The sequence below is a fragment of the Toxorhynchites rutilus genome, chromosome 2 (genome assembly GCF_029784135.1).
Source record: "Toxorhynchites rutilus septentrionalis strain SRP chromosome 2, ASM2978413v1, whole genome shotgun sequence".
NCBI lineage: Eukaryota > Metazoa > Arthropoda > Insecta > Diptera > Culicidae > Toxorhynchites > Toxorhynchites rutilus.
In genome coordinates, this window is record NC_073745.1 from 252,898,230 (window position 1) to 252,917,645 (window position 19,416).

The 19,416-nt window shown below is 37.8% G+C and overlaps 1 protein-coding gene and 1 pseudogene across 5 annotated transcripts in view; one reads left to right on the forward strand and one right to left on the reverse strand.

The window, feature by feature from the left end:
• The window catches only part of LOC129768016 (proton-coupled zinc antiporter SLC30A1), a 60,528-nt gene that overhangs the window by 33,291 nt on the left and 7,821 nt on the right, over positions 1–19,416 (forward strand). The gene's annotated exons all lie outside the window — the stretch shown is intronic.
• Positions 16,326–16,454, reverse strand: LOC129772149 (U4 spliceosomal RNA; annotated as a pseudogene).

Sequence of the window (19,416 nt, forward strand, 5' to 3'; positions counted from 1 at the left end):
ATGGAATAAAACCATGAGAAGACATAAACTATTGAGATTTTTTTACTACTAAAATATTACCACTACCAAATTTTCCAATCTTTCGAATGGAGCAACCGTTCTAAGTATCGTACTTTTTGAATTAGAGCCAATTTAAGGCCAACATTGTCAAAAACAAGAACGGTTCAATAACTCTGTCATAGTTATGTTTCGATCATATTCATAGGAGGATTCTTGGCGTCAAATATGATCCACTACCACTTCCTGTTAGATTTACTTAAGAGGAGTTCTGAGGGTTCCTTAGAATAGCCTCACGTTTGCACTATATGATTCAATCAGTTTTACTGTAGAGGAGTTCCCTCTTCTGCTTTCTCAGTTCACGAGAAAGTCGCATTTACGCATCCATCACATCCAACACACATCCAACACATCCATTCTCGTTGTAAAAGAAATCATGAATATCGTACTAACATTTTCTCCTTTATCCTGGTATTGTAATAAATAATGAGTAATTCAACGCGAATCCTATTCCTATTGTCCAGTTTCATTCAGTGAGTCTTTAGTACAATTACGCTGACTCACGTCAGTCACGAAGAGTTTGATTCGAATAACTAAAATATTCGTTCTATAAAGAAATTAAAACTTAGACTAATGTATCGCATAAGTTGAAAAATATACAGGATGCGATTGATGAGAGACGAATGAACTGGAAAGTTTAAAGCCTCTTTACAACAAAGAAGATGAAGAAGATGAGATTGAGAGAGGTAATATTAATTAATTCGTATTGTGAATTCACATAAATAGGGAATTAAAATTCATAGTGTTGGATTAAGCCTCTCTCAAAAATTTACATAGTTTCATGAACAATAAGGATATGACCACAATGGCTCTAACTGTTCATTGAATCGCATTGATGAATTATACAAACTACTTAACCACATGAACAAAACAACACTGCATGAAAATTTACACCTAACGAAACATCGAGTATGAACGACATCAACGGAAAGCTAGCGACCACCGGCATTTGCTAATTGCAGTCTCGGTAAACAACGCAATGTTTTCCTGTCCTCCTTCGTTCCGTTGTATTTAACAATTCCTGTGCAGGGGGACATGCGCTAGATATGCCGCCGCAGGTTATGCGCATGTCCGCGCTCGATCCAGGAAAGGCAAATTATTTTTTGTTTACATACAAATACCGTCGCTACAGGGAATATGAGTTACAGGACAGGACAGTGCACTCGGGGGGCCAACACCGGTGTATGTGTGCAGAGGAAAGCTCTGGTAATGGGAACAGGAGGAGGAGGGTGGAGGAGAAAAAATCGTAGAAAATTCCGGTACGGCGAAGCTTTCATTTTCCATCAAGTCTTATTGTGTGCAACCGCTTCTCACTGCCTGCATCGTTTATTAGAGATATTATAAATTACAGTGATAGAATTTAAAGACTGGATGAACTATAGTGAAGAATTTAATAAATTGAGCAATATATTAGAATATTTAAGGACATCGAGCCCAATTTTAAGTATTTTAAGGAGTGATTGCGAGCGCTAAATCGGTGAAAAACTCTTGACGGTGTGTGGCCTCATGGCAGTGAATATTGTCTCGTCGTCATCAGTATGTGCGACCGCGGCGCAGACAGTGCAAAATACAGCAAGAAGCATTCAGACCGGCAATTCAAAGTTTTCCACCAGCAATTTAGTAGACGATCGCGATAGCCGTCTGCTGAGGGACCTCGTCGCAGTTTTTGCCCCTTCGGCGGCTGCTAGACAGGAAACGAACAAAGTGAAACAGCAGAGCGCCATTTGCAGCAGCCGAAGCCTGTTGGAAAAATGCGCCCCAGAGGGTTTACACCTATCAGTTGCATCACTGAACGTCGCGACGACGAAGGGGTACTCCTCCCGTGCGGAGAAAAATATTGCGATAGCCGCCGATAGCAGCCAACAAGACAATGAATACATTAACAGCAATAACTTTATTGTTAACAAAATTGAAAAGACTGAAAAAATTATTTACATTGGAAACGATGATATAACATTAGACGATAAAGAAGAGGAGCAGTACCCGCTGTCACCATCGTTGCCCCGAAGAAACAGCAGAGACGAATGTGGGGATGGTTCTAAGAGCAACAAAGTTACTGCTGTCCAAGTCCCTTCCACCGCTGTTGTTTCTAGTTCTTCCAAAAACCATAGAGCACGGCTCGACGAGTGCGTTACAAAAGACTGCATTAATCCTCGTGGTTCGACGCTGGAGGAGAAGCTTGACAAATTGCTAGACAGCGTTGTGAAAATTAAAACAGACATGTATCAAAAAATTGACCGACTGAGTCGGAGAGTCGATCAGATTAAGCTGGACGTACAACTCAATATCGATACAACCGATCGTGCTGTTTGCAACAATGTGCTCGAATGGGCTGGAGTTCCCCATCTGAAGAACGAAAATCTCCAGCTGTACTTCCGACGAATGTGCTTAGTGCTTGGATATGTTGAGGAGGATATACCAATGGTCGACGTACGACGGAAACAAGTCGACCGCACAATCGATAAGACTGAATCAAATGTTAGCACCGCCATTGCCATAAGTAAAAACACAAGCATTAACCGTAACCAGAGAGCGTCTGCTGTGAGTAGTCAAGATCCACCCGTCATCATAATCGAGTTTGTCTTCAAGACTGTGAGGGATACGTTCTATCGGGCATATCTGAAGAAGCGAACTATTCGCCAGTTCGACATCGGGCTAGAGTCAGATCGAAGGATTTATATCAACGAGTCGCTAACTAAATTCAACCAGAAGTTGAAAAGTGTAGCGCTGAGGAAAAAACGCGAGGGATTGCTACACGCTGTCTACACCGTGGATGGAGCAGTTTATGTGCAACAGAATCCCGGACAGAAGGGTCGACGGATCAGCTGTGTGGCAGAGTTAGAATTGCATCAGAAGGCGGTGCCTGTAAATGTTAAAACCGATGCGACCAAACAGCCAACTGAAGATGTATAGATTGAGGGATATATAGAGGTCATAAATATGCGATAAGTTAGCAGGTTTTACTTTATTTTGTAAACGATGAATTTCATGCCAACATGTCCATGGAGTTGGCAGCACCATATAAGATTGCAGTGAAACGTTGTGGGTGTAAAGACAGTAGTTGTTCGAGAAACTTTGCATACTCGAAATCTATAAAAAAAAATTAGACTTTTTTTTAAAAGGGTCAAAGTTTTTCTTATTTTTTACAAAAAATTCTAATTCAATACTCTAACAAAATTTCTAACTCAATACACTGGAAAAAATATTTTTAAATTGAAATCCTTTTTTTCATTTTTTTTCAATTCTCAAAAAAATATGAATAGTCCATACAATTGACCAACATATTACTATAAGACCTATCAAACTTTGGCCAGAGAATGAAATTAGGGAATTTGTTCAAAAAAGTCAACCAAATTAAAAAATCATCAAAAAAAATATTTTGAAAATTCTAATTCATTTTTTTTATATGGATAGTCCATACAATTACCAACAATTAACCCAAACATCGAAAGAAGAGCACTGCTACAGAGAAAGAGTTTTCAGTTTTTTCATGTTTTCTTAGAAAAATCACTATTAATGACCCATTCCATGAGGTTATGCATCAGAGAACCAAATTTCAAATTTAGTTTTAGGATTGTAAACTTTATTTGAATAAGCAATAGTTATATCATAAATTCTTAGAAACGAATAGAAAGAAAGAAAGCGAGTTTGAAAAACTACATAATTTTATTTAAAATATTTTAGGTTTACACTATTTTTATGTTTCTTAAGATATCTCTGCATTTGCTTAACCAAACTTTAATCTGTATACCTATTGGATAGATAATTAAATAATTTTTGAAGAACCGTTGGTAAACTTAGGTTTCATTTGTGAGAAACCAGGATTTGAAAAACAGGTATTTTAAAGCATTGTAACGTCACAAAAATAGAGCATTTTTTAGTTTATCTAATGAACCTTAGTTCAAACATTTTTATACTTGGGTTTCTTTGAGCAAACAATGAGAGTCAACAACCCACAAAATTTGGATAAGATCGGTCCACAAATAGAACAGTATCAACTGTCTCAAGAAGTTGTTGTCACGACACGCAAAGTATACAATCCATTCCAGCGTGACGTGACAACATTTTGACTCACTACAAACAAACTATTTTTTTACGTTTTCATGTATAAATCACACAAAATTGAACAATGTTATAATAAAATTGAGAAACTTTCCTACAAGAATCATCCGTTGGAGAATATTTTTAAATATTATTATTTTATGCTGCTTCCGACTTCTGAACATTAATGTTGTATTTTCAGTTCCATTTCAAAACATACAAATGAACTTCTTCTATGTTTTGTCAACAATAGATGAACGTAGAGTCATGAATAGAGAACATAATATTGTTTCGACTTCCGGTTTACTGATAATAGTATTGAATGACAAAAAAATATGGAAAACCCATACGATTTGGGTATTGGTTGAAGGTGCCTAACCAGAGGAAGTCGAATATCGTATTCCGATGTCATTGGTGACTTCCGGTCCGTTAAAAACGGATGTAAAAAAACGGAAATGGCATGAAATCTCACAATACGTGAACGGTAGCGTTGGCATATATCCATGGGTACGCGAAAGGGAAGCAGATAGTATTTAAGCGAGAGGGAGATAATATTTGAGTGGTATGAACATAGCCTTAGAGCGACGCGTGTTTAGTTCCACAAAGAAAGTGCACATACACGCAAATGTCAACGGTCAACGATCAAAGTCATCTTCAACACGCAAACATAAACGCCCTTGCGCACATGCACACGGATGCATACAAAGAGTTTATCAAAAGTATCTGATAACAAAATCAGATGCGTTCCCCCGTTAGTGAGCGACACTCGATGAACTAAGCTTGTGCGAGCCATTGATAGCAAGCTTCAGAGCGAACGTGTAAACAATCACGGTATAAAAACTTGGGGTCGGTTTAGGGCCACCCCGACTTTTCTCAAATAACGGAATGCCGTGTGCTACAGGAAAAAGGAAGAAATACAACATTAATGGTCAAAGGTAGGAAACCGCAAAAAGACAGGTGTTGTCACGTCACAAAAGTATTGGGCTGGCAGCAAGCGAATTCAACTGTAACATATTCTCCAACTGAAGATTCTTGTAGGAAATTTTCTAAATTTTACTTTTATATCGTTTACTATTTGGAAATCGTGTGATTAAAACATGAAAACTTGAAAAAACCTGTTTTAGTGAGTCAAAACTCTGTCACGTCACGCTGGAACGGGTCTAATGTTCTACTTGTAACATTTTAGTGTGTATATTATCGCGATTGAAATGTTTTGTTTTTTTTTTATTTAGAAACATGTTAAGAACATGCCATACGCGAGAATTTGCACATAAAAATGTTACGAGTAAAACATTACTTTTACAGGAACTCCATACAAAAATGCGATATATTCCAGAAACTAGAAATTTAAGGCCTTCTCAAAAGTTCATCTATATAAATAAAAATGATTTGGTGTCCGTTCCTCACGATTTAACTCAAGAATGGAGCAACGGATTTGAACAGCCAGTATCAGGATTGATGCGTCTTAGTCTGTATCAGGCGATGACCTGTGTGTACGAGCATCTTCTATAGACGACATCAGGGTGATACTGTACAAAAAAATCATATCCATCACACCAGCGCGATATGCATACTTTTCGGCGCAATGCTCCGTTCAACGGTAGCACTCCGACGGAGTACACTGCCGTAGTGAAAGGGTTAAACAAAATTAGGATCAGTTGTATTTTTTTTTCAAAGAAAACATGAAAAAGTTGTTAGAAAAACTATTTCCTGGTGAAAATTTTGAGAAAAATGAATTAAATTTTTTAAAATATTAGATTTTTAGTGTAATTTTTATTGTTAATTTTTTTGGTATTTTTTATGAAACTTCAAATACTTTCCTATATTTCATTCTCTGGCCAAAATTTTGTAGGTATCAAAGTCTTTGAGTTAGAAACTTTCGTAAAAAATTAGGAAACATTAATATTATGAATATGTCTATGGCTCATCCGCAAGGTTGACGTAGGATTACCCTTGACTTAGTAATCAATTGTTTGTATTGATCAAATTATTGAATGAATGAGTGTTGTGTTCGTAACCGCTTTAGTAGTCCGTGTTAGGAAAACACATTCCGGTGTACAAGAATGCATGCAAATACAAGGGTACTCCCGGTTGTTTGAATCAATAACTTCAATTTTATGTTTTATACTATAGAGGCTTCAAACTTGAAAGTTCACTCGCCATCAGTATCTGTAATCACGACTTTCCCAGGCTCCTCGGTTTTGTAGTCCTTGTTGGAGAAACAAGTACGAAAGTACCCGCAGCTTGAATGTATTCGCAATGCTGGTTTCCCCAGACTCCTTGGTTTTGATGTCCGTGTTAGGGAAACACACTCATTCTATTATGCATATACAGCCATTCCATGTCAATCTGATATAGTGGTTCTAAGACTTTCGTGAAAAGTGGTAGGTTTGTATAGGTATAGGTTTTACGGCTGAATATGAGACCCGTTTTTTTTTATTTGTTCATGAGGGTGCCCATTTCCATTTCAGGATGACCCGAAAAATCATTTTTTTCGCCTTTTTCCCAAAAATGTTTTTTTTCGAAAATTCATAACTTTTGAAATCAGATGATTCAGATTATCGATATATCAAATTAAAGTCAATTACTTTGTCTTTTTTAGAAAAATATTGCGCTTGTCAAAAATCTGGATTTCATTTTCATAACTGTTGATTGGATTTGTTTTTTGTTGTAATCATAACTTTAAAACGACAAAATCACTTCTTTAATTTTTGGATATCTTATGTAAAAAACCTTAGCTTTCAAGAAAAATTATAAAAAAATATAGCACTCTCTAGTCCAAAGCCATGAAAACATAAAAAAATCAAATTCAATCAATAATCACGAAAACAAAATCCAACTTTTTTGCAAGTGTAATATTTAAAAAAAATACCAATTAATTGTCTTTCATTTGATATGTCGATCATCCGAATCGGTTCAGTAGTTAAAAAGTTTTGAAAAAAGTAATTCTTGAAAAAAAAGCGGAAAAAATTTGATTTTTAGGACCACACTAAAATCGAAAAGTTCAAAAAATGTCAAAATACGTGTTTAATATTTCGCCAAAAGGAACAAAACTGACACTTTTCAAAAAGTAGTCTTATTCTTTCTTGGAAATTTGAAGTGTGCAAAGTTGCTTAAATTAACAATGTTTTTACATCCACAAAAATTCACTACAATTTAAGATGATGCTGCTAATGGCCAGTCGAGTTGGCATAAAATTCGTCAAACAACTAAATATAAAGAGACAGAAGCTGTATTCGTGCAATTATAAATTCATTTCAAAGTTTGATTGTCGCTCATCATGACTTGCAATATCGCTGATAACAGATTACATTATGACAGCACAACTTCCTGCACATGGTATTCAGAAGAATGACACTTTTTAGCTAATAATGTACTGTGTTTGTTCGTTCATTTTGGATTTACATTGATTTGTTTTTCATTTTCGTTAATGAAAATAGTATCGGCTTAAGAAGCAATAGTTGTGTTGACAAAAAGCGTGCACTAGAATAATATTTCGAAGAATATTCTCTCCTATACATAACGTTTTCCTTTGAAGATTGTTTATCACATGAGTTAGAAGCATTGTTGGCATTTTGGGACACACAGCATGAATCTAAACCGAATACCGAATAGTCCTGGAATTGCCATTCTCACCATTATACACACATAATAATTTTATAAAAATAGATGTTGTTGATTTATATAGATATTTTATTGTGAGCCCCACTTTCATTACATTTTCTGTGATGAGTCTATCTCCTTTTATGTGAATTGCTATCGAAGTGTAGTGTTTCGTGAAACACTGAAAGTGTAGGGAGATTGTAATAAAGCACACAGAGTTCGCGATACATCCAACACCCAAAAAAAGAGAAAATAAGAGTGAGTAACTGTTAAATCATATCGAGATTTTTTTTAGATAATCGAATACGGAATTATAAAATTTTTGGAACGAATAGCAGATCAATATGTGTACATAAATATATTGGAATATTATATTTATTATAAACAACACGATAGAGAAACCAGAATATATTTGACGATGATAATGATGATGATAATTAATAGTGATCAGCATTATACAAGAGTTATACAGATATTTGAGAACTATACACGAACAGAGTGAAATTCTAAATCATAACTGCAGAACTAATAAACAGCTTACGGCTGACCATTTTGAACGGAAGCACAATTGAGACACGCTACTCAGTCAGTTTAACTCATCAATTGATAAGATTTAGTGAAGTTTATATAGAGGCAAAAATAAACACTCGTAATGCAGGATTCTAGGCTAGGATCAGAGATTTCGACCATATACATACAGTTGGTAGTGATAGTAGTATAGATATCCGGTAAAACACAGAAATGATTACCGGTAAATTTAGTCATGACCAAGATGTCGTCTTTATTATGTTAATTATGTTGACAGAGGACTGGATATGGTAATTTTAAGAATGGACAACATGCTAACAGCAAAACAGTTATCCCCGCGGAAATGAAGGAAGCAGATCGCTCGAAATTCGAGAAAGATAATATTTTACCATAGAATCTTATAAACTATACACTTAGAACAGATTACTTAACAATCCGACAGAACAAACATTGAATAAATATAATAGATCAGAGCTCGCTCAAACCATAGAGAACTCCGTAGCAAGTTCCTCCCAGATACACATAAATACATAGTTGATGCCGTTCTTTATCAATCTATTTCGTGCAAATAAATATATTTCTCAAGATTCTTATTCCTGAACCACATGAATTGTATGAATTAAAAAAAAGGTATGATAAAATAAAAACTAATGTTCGTTCTCCGATTTCGTGTTTCCCATTGTTGTAATTCTAGCGTTTGAAACAAGTTGAAATCCATGCCAAGCTTAGACTACACTTGAATGTCGAAGATGACTCGTGATAACCAATTGCAAACAATTCCAGTAACGATGCTGAATTCAAACAATCAAGATCATATTATGCTTCTGGACATTTGACGTGCTTTCACCGTGTGATCTATCGAAGTCGTTAAAAAGAGTTTGGAAAACATGGAATTGTTTGAAGAACGAAGAGAGCAAGTTGAATGTTTTACTTTTTTGAGGATTTCAGTCAAGCTATATTACCGCTAAATTTTATTTTTAATTTTTTGTATTATCGATTGCATTTTTTTTGTTTACTTTCATTCGTATGAAGCATACATACTCGTACATTTCAATAATTAAAGGAAAAAAAACTCCGATGCTGATATACTAGGTTGGGAAAAAATTATCCATTATTTTTTCGTTGGCTGGCTTTAGTGATCAATATTTCGCATAATATCGATCATACAATTTCAAGTTTAGGCTCGTTGTAAAGGTGAAATTTCACACTAAAACAAAATCATTGATTGTTTTTTGTTTGTTCCATTCAGTTTTAAGTTACAGGGTGTTAACAATGGAGGTCAACAAATTGAAAATTCGGTACATTTTACGCTTTTTAGTTTATAAATGCGAAAATGCAAGCCAGGCCGCTGAAATTGTGATTGATGTTTATAATGCTGATACTTTTTGTAATTTTTTTTTAACCTTTTTTTAAATTTTTTTTTCTGTGAAATACACTAAATTATGATTTCTACTGTCAACAAATGGATCGTTTGAAGGTAGCGATAGACCAGGAACGTTCAAAATTAGCCAACGGAAGAGGTGTTGTGTTCCACCAGGACAACGCAAGGCCACACAATTCCGAGATCTTGATTGGGATGTTTTAATGCATCCACCTGGCACCAAAAGATTATCACCTTTTTCTCGCATTGGAAAATTTCCAGAGTGATAAGAAATTGGGATCAAGAGAAGATTGTAAAAATCTATTGCTATGGTTTTTCGCTGATGAGGACGAAGACCTCTATGATAGAGTGATCATGATACTACATTTAGAATGGCAACAAATTTTCCAACAAAAAATAGTGTATATTTGACCCAAATCGGACAATCGGAAGCATATAAAAAATAGATTTGAATTTCACCCAAAAATAATGGATTACTTTTTCCCCAACCTAATATCTACGGTAATCCCTTCAATTGTAATTGTTTCTTCTTCAGGAATGGACAGAAGAGAAAACAGCAATTGGATTTAAACTTCCTCGTCCATTTTAAATAAAGATGTAGTTTTATCTAGTTCACTACATGCTTCGACTAGTTTCGATACTGATACTGATCTCCTGCCAACGAATTTATCCATTTCACCGAGTGAACCTTGCCACCGCAATTCCTTTCTCTTTCTAGACTTTTGACATATTCACGATCATATATCGAGAGATTTATTACGCAGCGCTGCAACGTAGTGAGCGATATACAATCTCTACCTTCTTTTCCATACATGCCAATGAGCTACTTTTACTCAGTGCAAATCAAAAATCCCTTGCCATACAGGATTTTTACAAGTTTTTTACGGTGGAGTTAGAGTATGAGTGATGTTTGTTATTTATTGGCTTAAAAATTTTCATCCATGACTCAAAAACTACTTTTAAAGTAACTTATTGAAATCACAAAAAATCTATAAAAATGTTTGAAAACCCATTAAAGTCTAGGTTGGTCAGCCGTTGATGCATGTCGTCGGGTGGCCGTGAAAGCACTATAAATATTGCACTCGTCCTGTCCAAGCTTAGCTTCTATTTTGCAACTATGTTAAACGGATGTGCAAAATGTTCCGCCTCAGAATGCATTCTCAGAAGTAAGTAAGCATATTGCTGAGCTTGCACCGACGAAGACACAAATATCGTATAATTATATACAAACTGAGACGCATACGAATTCCAATAATATAATATACAACAAATACTGAATGCCAGAATCCAACTTTGGAGAAGCTGAATTTGAACAAATCAAAAGTTTTTATTAAAATGTTATTTTTAGAATTTAAAATTTCAAGTCGAGTGTGAAAGAGATATATTTCAGCTGGGTTTCCTGATGGAAAACTGAAGCCACCAACAGTAACAGTGTTAAGTCTGACAGTTAATTTGAGATCGCAGATTCTATTCAATGTGGACAAATTTGAGATGAATTTCGAATAATATGTTATCAAACCAAATGGTGACAAACTTACATTTAAGTTTATTTGAATGTTGTTACTAGCTAATTTCTCCAGGACTAAATAAAGTTTACTTCTGCATACTTCTCAGCAATTAGAATATCATCTATGTTACAGAATACATTATTTAGTTCTTTAAGTCCATTACTTTCTGGACAATAGCGGCACTCGACGCTGTATTTCACGACGATTTCAAATTTATATGAATACAATCTTTATACATCTCTCTATCGATTAATCCAATAAAAAAATAAACTTTTTTTAATTAACTATTTTTAAAAAATGGAAGTGGTGCAAAAACACAATTATAAATTTCATGCGGCCGCCATTTTATATAAGCAAGGTTCCAAGGTTCTTACCATAGCTGCATCTTCACTGATTAACGCCTTGAACGACAATATATTTTCACTGCTCTAGAAGACGATTTAATTTTGACGTAGGACTACGTCTTTCATTTCTATACCGGTGTGTAAAATCAAAGTTTCGAAAACGAAAGCGTTACGCCGGAGACCGAGATTTTGAGCGTTAATAGCTCTTAAACAACTGAACGAAATGGTATGATGAACGAAATGGTATGATCTACGCGTTATATACTTGTTACTTTTCCATCCAAAAACTTGTTTCAATAGCCTTAAAATTGCTTTCAAAACAGGCTACTGAAATCACCAATCGGTATATAAGCGAGCGCCGCTCGTAAACCCCCTCAGTTATAATTGAACAGCGATTGGAGCATGTTGTCGCTGTTGTGGTGAAGCTAACTTCGTTTATCTTGAAAGCGCTGATGAACGGTGTCACCAAGAGCATGTTTGTGCACCTTATGCCAGAAGGGAATCCATCAGGAGGAGAGTGATGCCACGGTTCCGCTTGAAACATCGGAGCAGCCGCCACACACACATACACGCGCGGAACCCTCGTTGCTATCATCGTTGCTGGAAAATAATCTACCAGTTCCCCTGGGAATTGAAAAATACATTCATGCGAGAGAGTTTATTTTAATGTTTTCTATCCATACAACACTGCAACCAAATACATTTGATTTTGTGATTTTTCAATCAATCGCAATTAACAGGAAAGCTTCTGAATATTATTTTTCCCCATCAGTAGAAAATTTTCCCGCTCTACGCGCACTGGCAAACGATGTTTACTCAACAATTTCTCAAACGAGAAATGGGTGTTGTGAGAAAGGATTAGCGAACGCAAAAACGACAAACGGGAGAACGATATGTTTGGAGATTGAAGGAAATTGGCAGAAAACATCTTCATTTTATCTTTCGAATAATATGATTCATACCACTTCGTCTTGCCAGAAACAGATTATCAATGCTCAAAGGAGGAATTGAGTCCTCCGAGGAAATTACCCAGCGCAAATTAGAGTCGACTATCGACTGCGGCATTCGTACACAAATAATTTTATAATGCAGTTTCATCAAAGTGATGTCATCGATATGGGGAAATATTCACCACATCATGTCATGTATTTCATATTCTTCACTATCAAATCCATATCCATGGCACCTATCGGTATCGCATTATCATCGACACCACGATTTTCGCTAAATGCCCCTTTCAGTTCGGCCTACAAAAAACTTTTCTGAACTCTAATCCATCAAATTTGGAGCCCTGAAAAGGGCCGTTGATTATATGCTAAGCTAATAGCACGTTCTCTTCGGATACGATGGGCCAGCTGGATGTCCTTGGGCATAATGTGACGCGCTTTGCGTGGATAGCACACAAATTGGTATCTTTGAATAGGCCTCCTGCAGCGTCATAAACGCGGAACTTTGGAAGCGCAAGTCGGTTTTGAAGTCCTGGGCAACTCCACGAACCAAATGCTGCAAAGGTAGCTTGCGGATCAGCAATTCGGTTTAACTTCTGATAGCGACGAATTTCACGCAAAGTTCCCGGTCGATAGCGATGTGGCTTCTTCACACTTCCTACGGCTGGTGCGTTTATCCGAGCTGCTTTCGTGGTGCCTTACCACCGCAAGACTAACGAGCTGTCTGCTTAGTCCCGATGAAACGAGTCCTCACGGTGCGAGAGTAGAGTAAGAAATGAACGAAAGCAAAGGAAGCGTCATATTATGAACCATAAAAGTATAGAATTACTTACTTACGATGTTATTCGTTTCTCTCTCAGGGTAAGCTACGAATATAATAAGCGTGGGGTTTACATTCTACACTTTTATGGTTTATAAAATGACGCTTCCTTTGCTTTCGTTCATTTCTTACTCTACTCTCGCACCATGAGGACTCGTTTGTTTGGGACCAAGCAGACAGTTCGTTAGTCTTTCGGTGGTAAGGCACCACGAAAGCAGCTCGGATAAGCGCACCAGCCGCAGGAAGTGTGAAGAAGTCACATCGCTATCGACCGGGAACTTTGTTTGAAATTCGTCGCTATCAGAAGTCGACCGAATTTCTGATCCGCAAGCTACCTTTACATTGTTTGGTTCGTGGAATTGCCCAGGACTTCAAAACCGACTTGCGCTTCCAAAGTTCCGCGTTTATGACGCTGCAGGAGGCCTATTCGAAGATACCAATTTGTGTGCTATCCACGCAAAACGCGTCACATCATGCCCAAGGACATTCAGCTGGCACGTCGAATCCAAGGAGAGCGTGCTATATTAGCTTAGCATATAATCAACGGTCCTTTTCAGGGCTCCAAATTTAATGGATTAGAGTTCAGAAAAGTTTTTTGCAGGCCAAACTGAAAGGATTATTTTCGTTTGGATGCCATTCAGCATCGAGAAAATTCCGGAAAGATCCAATCGTTGCTGAAAAATAATCTGCCAGTTCCCTGGGAATTGAAAAATACATTCATGTGAAAGAGTTTATTTTAATGTTTTCTAACCATATAACACAGTGACCAAATACATTTGATTTTGTAGTTTTTCAATCAAGTGTAATTAGCAGGAAAGCTTCTGAACATTATTCTTCCCTATCAGTAGGATATTTTCGTATCCAATATTGTATGCGCGTGCAACGGAAAATGTTTCGCCAAAATTATATAATTTTCAATCGATTATTGCTCAGTCGCCGAAAGTTTCAAACTCAGAGAGTTCATTCCCCTCTAGTTTGCCTTCCAAATTGCCATCGTAAATCACACCTTCTCTCGATTCAATCACGCACGAAAAGCATACTTAAGCGATATTCTGGTGGTGAAACCCATTCATTTTACGTGAGGCCATCGACAGGCCTGGACGAGCTGGACGGCGAGGGATCGAGGGATTTATTACCTGGCCTGACCTGAACTGAAATGCAATCAGGTTGTTTTAACTGTGAGGGAGCGCAGAAAAGCCAATCGATCAGAAGGAGAAGAGAAGGTGACCAAGAGAGTATCAGCATCGAAAAACTGTTCCCCGGGAAGACATCGAAGCAGCCGTCACACACAGACACTCACATACACGCGCGCAACTCTTTTCGTTTGCTGGTTATCGAGAAGAAACCTGGAAAGAAGTGATCGTTGCTGAAAAATAATCGCCCAGTTCCCCTTGGAATTGAAAATTACATTCAAGCGAGTTTATTTTAATGTTTTCTATCCATATAATACTGCGACCACATACATTTGGTTTTGTGATTTGTCAATCAAGTGCAGTTAGCAGGAAAGCTTCTGAAGATTATTCTTCAGAACAAGGTTTTTTGTATCCAATATTGGATGCATAAAACCTTGAGCCTCCAACGTAACGCTCTCGTTTTCGAAGTCCCCCAAATATTCATTTATTCATTCATTCAGAATGTATTTAGATTCAACTTCAAACAAATGATCTCTAAATCAACGATAGTCCTACGTCACCCTTGCGGTTATACCATAGATATAACCCACTTACTGTTTTTTAATTTGGTAATTTTTCTAGAAGCATGCTCACAAGGCGTCGTACACAAATAACGTAACGCTAAAAATCCGGATTTTGGACAACTCACCCCCCCCCCCTACGTTACGCAATTTCCTATCTCTAATACACAGAAAGTAACGCTACCTCGACCTCCCCCCCCCTTATCGCGTTACGTAATTTGTGCACGACGCCCAAGTATATCGGAGCCATAGATCGATATGACAGATTAATTAACCAAATTATAGAATAATGAATACTGAAAATATTAGAGCCTCAAGCGAGCTGATCATTTGGAACAGTTCTTCAGCTCAGTTTTGAGGATGTTCACAAAATTTTATCTGAAACATAACTACCATGGGACATTGTAAAGCGTATTTTCTCTTAATAGACAGAAAAGAAAAAATAAACGAACTGTTTTTTTGTTATTACATACAAACTGAGACGCATACGACTTCCAATAATATAATATACAACAAATACTGAATGCCAGAATCCAACATTGGAGAAGCTGAATTTAAACAACGCTGTGGCTGCAGGGTATCGTGCTGATTACGCTGGAGGAAAGATCCTCTCTGGAGCCACCAAATGTGGCTGCAGGGTATCGTGCTGATTACGCTGGAGGAAAGATCCTCTCTGGAGCCACCAAATGTGGCTGCAGTTCGAGATCGTGCTGATGACACGAAGGGAAAGCCCTTTACTGGACGCTATGTGGTAGGCCAGATCACGTAGAGCGCATAACGAGTATGCGCCTACTGGTGCGATCCGGTAGTACCGCGTCACTTGGGAGTTTGGCCGGGCGGAGCCAAGGGAAGGAAAAGGGAGAGGAAGGGTGGTTGGAATTTCGGATCTTTGGAGGAGGGGTGTTCAATACTTACCAGCGCTTGTTGCGCTGGGATCTGCCGGCGATGATGTCCAGGGTGCTCCCGATGGTGTCCAGGATGCTCGGGCGATGTCCAGGGTTGTGATACGTTTATGACAAAAAAAGAGGGGTTCGGTACTTCGCCACGACGCTCCTACGTCCGTGGTATGGTTGAGAGTGTCCAGTTGAGAGTGCGTTTATTCTGTTCAAGTTTTCTCTTATATACAGACATTGCCTTCTTATCTACCCCAGAAGGGCGTAGCATAAGAGAGAGAAAATTACAATTATTTATTCTAAGCCAGACGGGCGAACGAGGGATGATTATTAACACGCTCGCAGGCGTGTTATCTTTTCCTCTCCGTTTTATTACTTATTGTCCTAGCTCGGAGATAGGCTCCGTTTATAGCACCCATAGTGCTCTCTTTTTGGGATTTCTCCCGTCCTTCGGTATTTACGATCGGAGATAGGCTCTGATCGTAAACACATTACGTCGTTTTGCTTATTTTTGTTTTGTTCTCCTTCCCGGCGGGTTATCGCTGGCCGGAGGAGTTTTATGATATTTAGGTTTTCAGCTAGCAATAATCGCACTTCGGAAAAACCTCATTAGTTACGATAAAGCCACTGCGCAAGCTATTCTGTGTATTTAGGATAGAGCGCGATCTAAGCATCCGCTCTATCGTTCTCGCCATGAATCACGCTCTAAAGGCATGATCCGTGCGGCGACATACCGGCCCTCGTAAATCGCGTAAGGCAGATTTACCAATTGAGCTACGCCGCATCTGTTTCTAATAATTTTTTCTTCTATGCTTCTGATGCTGTATCTTTTATTACTGTATAATTCGCAATTGTTTCATCTTATATTCTCTTTTCAATATTATGTTTTTCTTACATTCAATTTCCTAACCTGAAGTTATACAATGCAATTCGTTTGCTATGAGCGGATGACTTCCGTTTATTCTTCATACATGGTGTGTTATAAATTCATTCTTTGCTTCGTTACAATTTATTAGCCACTTTGCCTTCAGATTCATTTACAATGCAAATCCTATTCATTTTAGCTTTGTGTTACACTTCATTTTACTCTCGCAGGAGTATTCAATTTTCAAATTCAATACTTCTTCTATCCATAGAAGAGTCTTCAACTTTATGTACTTTAATAGCCATACAACGGCGCCTAATTGCTTCTTTCACTGAACAAATTATATTTTTTTTTTACTATTACATTAGACGACATATCTTCTCGTCAGTTTATGCAACCCTTTGTTGCTTATATTTCTTATTCATTGTCAGATTCCTCATTTTGACTACAATTATTTCATATTCAATTATTTTCTTCTATTTTACATTTTGTGTACTTATGGTCTAACAGAGTTTTAAATCACTTTTTCTCTTCAATTCTTCGGCATGCCGCCTTGCTTCATTGAACGTCCCTCCAATGCTTGGTTTTAAAGCGCTGTGTCTTCTAATTGTTGCCGGTTCAATAGGTTGTCCATTCGGATATGGACATCGGGTCCTGCTGTGGCTCTGGATCTGGTGCAGCATCTTCGTCTGCAGCAACGTAGATAAATGATCCCGATTATAATCATTAGTATGCTTACGAAAAGGGCGGCGTTCCTCCAAAGATACTTCGATTTCGGATGGAAGGGATCCAAACTGTTGTACACGGTTATCATAGCGTTGTTATCGTAGGGATTATCGGGCTTCGGCTCCACCACATCTTTTACGGTGTCATTGAATTCGTCCAATAGGTGATCGGCCACCTGGTATTTAGATTTGAAGTATGTTGCAATCTTCTTGTTCATGCCATTTAAACTTGCATGTATCGTTTTGTTGTTGGATTGTATACGGCAATCTGGCTGGAGAGTTACTACTGCTGCCTCATAAGGTGGTGACATTACCACGTTGTCGCAATGTATAACTATTGCCTTTGTATCGGATGCATAGTATAAAACGGTATTAGGAGTGGACAGTGTCTCCATCATAGCGTAAGGCGTGGTTAACAGTTTTGTTGCACATTTGCGGGTACTTGCGATATGCAGTATGACAGCCGCTACGCAATCCACTTCCTTACTCAGTTCTGGTTGAACCGTAATTAAATGCGTATCATTCAGTTTTGTTAGTTCGATCGATGGGTAGAAGAAGTCTTGGTTGTGGCCTACCGCGATGCGATCATGTTCTGTTACAATAATTGAGCCATTCTCAGCCCGTGGGATCGGTATTATCTTAAATACCTCGAACTCAACTTTGTTGATGACAACACTCGTCATGGTAATTATGAGGGAGCCGTTGACTACACGCGTGTTGTATTTTACGGCTGATGGGTGATCCAGGACAATGTAACCAGTTGGCAACGCTTGTGAAATGTTTTTTCTGGTTTGGGCTAGTTCGTCGACGGACAAAGGAAACGTTCGAACTTTCCTATATCTATTCAATGTTCCATCGATAACTTCTCGTGCCAATATCGTGGTTTCTAACATCGTTGTTCGTAACCTTTGAACCTTATCCGCAGAATATAATTGTTTTAATTGAGTCATGTCTTTGTACAATTTATAGTATCTCTCGTTAAGCTGTTCTCCCATTTTGGACGCCTTGGTATTCATTTTTACCATTGACTCCGATATTTGGTGAATTTTTTCGTCTTCATGAACCCTCATTGCCTGTAGCTCGTTTTCCATATCGTCGCTACCAAATATTAAGTCCGCCAAAAAACCGAAGAACCCTTTGCTTCGTTTAGTTCTCGTTGTCTGCTTGATCTCATCAATCGCATCATCGCATAAACGTTCAACAGATGTTGCAATTTGCTCTAGGAGAGAGTCTTCGATGACAAACTCCATGTCTTTCATCGCTACTGTCACATTATTCCGTATCGAGTTAATTACTTCAATGTCTTCATCGGGCACTACGTTGGTTTGTATATTCGTTTGCCATATGCCTCTATGTAATAAGCACGTTCCTTCGTGGTCGAACATTAGACCGTCTTTGTCAACGGGTTTTATGGATATAGCGTTGATCAACGTGAACGACATTACGAACAACATCATTATTTTCAATATACGTGAGATGTTGAACCAAGATTTAGAAATGCCTTTTGTTGTAGTCTTATTTCTACGTCTTTTTTTTCGCGTTGATTTTTTTGATTTATCTTCGGTCGAGGTTATCAGCATTACGTTGTTAGAACTCGCGGTGGTATACTTGTTGACCGGTTCTAAGGGCAAGGGGTTGTCGTTGACTCTTATTGGTTGTCTGATGCTAAATTCATCGATTGAGAAGTGCGCAGCCATCATATCTCGTAGTTCTTTATCGTGTTGCAATAGTTCATGATCGTTTTGATAAATTGATCTGACATTACCGAAAATAAACCATCCAAGCTTACTTCGGACTGCTATTGGGTCATTGTCACTTCCCCTTCTTGTTTCCATGGCGGTAAGCAAATGGCTTTGATTCAGCCCTATGAGAATTGTTGGCCTTGCAAGCTCGTAGCTTTCGATCGGAAGGTTTTCCAAATGCGGATATTTTGTAGCCATTGCTTTGTAGTTCATTGTCTGAGTCGGAAGTTGTAAGTTTTTAATGGTTCTTACACCGTCAAGTCGGTACG